Source organism: Ursus maritimus, unplaced genomic scaffold (assembly GCF_017311325.1).
Source record: "Ursus maritimus isolate PB19 unplaced genomic scaffold, ASM1731132v1 scaffold_27, whole genome shotgun sequence".
NCBI lineage: Eukaryota > Metazoa > Chordata > Mammalia > Carnivora > Ursidae > Ursus > Ursus maritimus.
In genome coordinates this window covers 21,604,700-21,607,026 of record NW_024425230.1, presented here as the reverse complement: position 1 = coordinate 21,607,026, position 2,327 = coordinate 21,604,700, and positions in this window count along the sequence as shown.

The window sequence follows — 2,327 nt, the reverse complement described above, 5'->3', positions numbered from 1 at the left end:
TATCTGCACTTAGTGTCTTTCTTCATTCAGCCTCGGGTGAGATGAACTGGTAGAAAGCTGTCCCCCTGCCGCCCCCCAGCACCGCTCTGCCTGCAGGTGGCCTTCCTGGTCCTTGGCTTGGCAGGTCCTGCCCTGGTCCATGTGTTAAGTGTTGTTAATACACGCGCTGTCGTGTCCACACTCCAGCAGGGTTCCCAGGCCTGTCCCCTCCCCCCCACAGCCACGCTTCCTTCAACCCATCAGCCACACCCAGGCTTGTCCCAAAGGTGACTGTTCCCCAAAGTCTTACTCAGAAGTCCTATCTTTGACCCCAGCTTCCTGAGCCACCATGTCTACTCTGGTCCACACACACCCTGTTCTTTGACCCCACAGAGAGTTCTACCCCTGGTCCCTGCTCTCAGCCTCCTTGTCCTCTCCTGGCTCCCCTCCCTTTCCTGACCTAGTCCACTGGGCTCTGCGAACACCTCACAGCCCTCCTCCCGCTCTGACCCTTGACCTTTCCCTGCTGGGAGCTCCACAGGAGAAAACCGGAAACCCCATGCTGTGCTGACCCGACCCTCTCCTGCCACGCGGGGTGCTCCAGACCTCTCTTCTCCAGAAGCCCTTATGTCTCTTCAGGCCCAGAAATTTCAAGCCCTTGGGGACAGCTCCGTTGGCGTCTCACCTGCTGCCCATCCTTCCCCTTTCCCAAACTGTCCCAAATCTCCGTCCCTCCCGGCACCTTCCCCCCACCTTGTCTAGTTCTCGCTCGCCATGTGTGTGCCTGGCCCGCTCTTCCCATGAGGATGCCCTGCCTACCCCAGACCTCATCCCTCTCCGTGTTCTTCCCCATCAGCTCACGCATATGCCTTATTGCCTCCTTGCTAAGAACAAACAGAAGGAAACAACCCTTCCTCAACCCAGCTTCTCCTTGGACACAACCTTGTCTGTTTTCCCTCCTGGAAGAGTCGCTCATGTCTCACGCATTCCCTTCTCTTCGCATCCACAGGCCCGGCTGCAAACCCTTCCGTCCAACACCCGCCCCGGCCCCTCCAGTCCCTCTCCTCCTGGCTCTTCCCTGACCCTCGAGCCCTGTGGCCACTCACTTTCCCCCCAAACCCTCTTTTCAGCTCCAGGAAACCCCCCTCTTGTTCCCTCAGGTCACACGTCCATCCCCTCTGCATATCCTCCCCCATCTTCTTCAGATCAACTGTCTGGTCCTCCAAGTTGACGGCCCCCACCTTCAGCCTCATACCGCGTCCACCTGTTCACTCAGGTTCACCTGCACGCCATCCTGTGCGGCCTGCTGCCCTTGTCCTCCGTAGATCCGTGGGCACCAGCAAGCACTCAGAATCAGCCTTCGACACCCACCTGCCCCACGGGGCTCTAGCCCGCGAGGACAGGGGCCATGTCTGTGCACTTGAAGTCTTTATCTCCAAGCCTGGCACGTAGGCGCTCAGTAAATACTCTCCAACTGCCCACTCCTGTATGCTCCCTCTCAGACCACAGCCTCCACCCTGACACGAGAGCGGGACGTAAGCCCCCTTCACCTCTCAGAGCCAACCTGAGTCCCAGGGCTGTCTCAGCCCCATTATCTCTCTGCTCAGCCTGGCAAGAGCTTCCCGTCTGGCTGCCTCCTCATCTCCAGCCCCGTGACACCGCCTCTCCCTGCCCTCAGAAATCAAGAGTGACGGATTTCGCTTTTATCTGTGCGCCTCAGCATTCCTATCTATAAGATGGGACAATAAGCACCCGCCACCACCACCATATCATAGTGCTGCGGAGGATAAAATATGAACTCACACAATTAAAGGACCTGGAATTGTGTCCAGCCCATGGTTAACATTCAATAAATGTCAATTATTGTAAGTGTTATTTGTTGCGTGAATATGCCGTTCTTTCAAAGACAGGGTGGGGGGGCACAAATCTTTAGTAGTACTGTACTTGTATAATGCTCGCTTCGAAATACCAAATCTTAGTACAAGGAGGAATGTTTTAAATCGATCTTATGAACATCCTATTTGCCGGACGAATGCTATATACCCTTTGCAGGTATGGAAATGAGGATTTTACAATAAGCCGGTCCCATGTGACCGTGTCCCAGTGTGGACACTAGATGGAGCTGAGACCATAAGAGTGGCTGTTCAGACCCAGAAACAGCTGGAGAGAGCCACCTGACCCTCTTCGATGGATGCAGCCTTTAGACCGGGCTGGAGGCGGTGCTGGTTGGAACTGGATCCCCTGTCGGAAGAGCGCACTAAGAAGTCTGTCTAGTGACCCCTCCCCGCGGACGACAGACACTGCACATCACACGTCCCTCGCGGCCACCTGAGAGTAAGGCAGGGCAC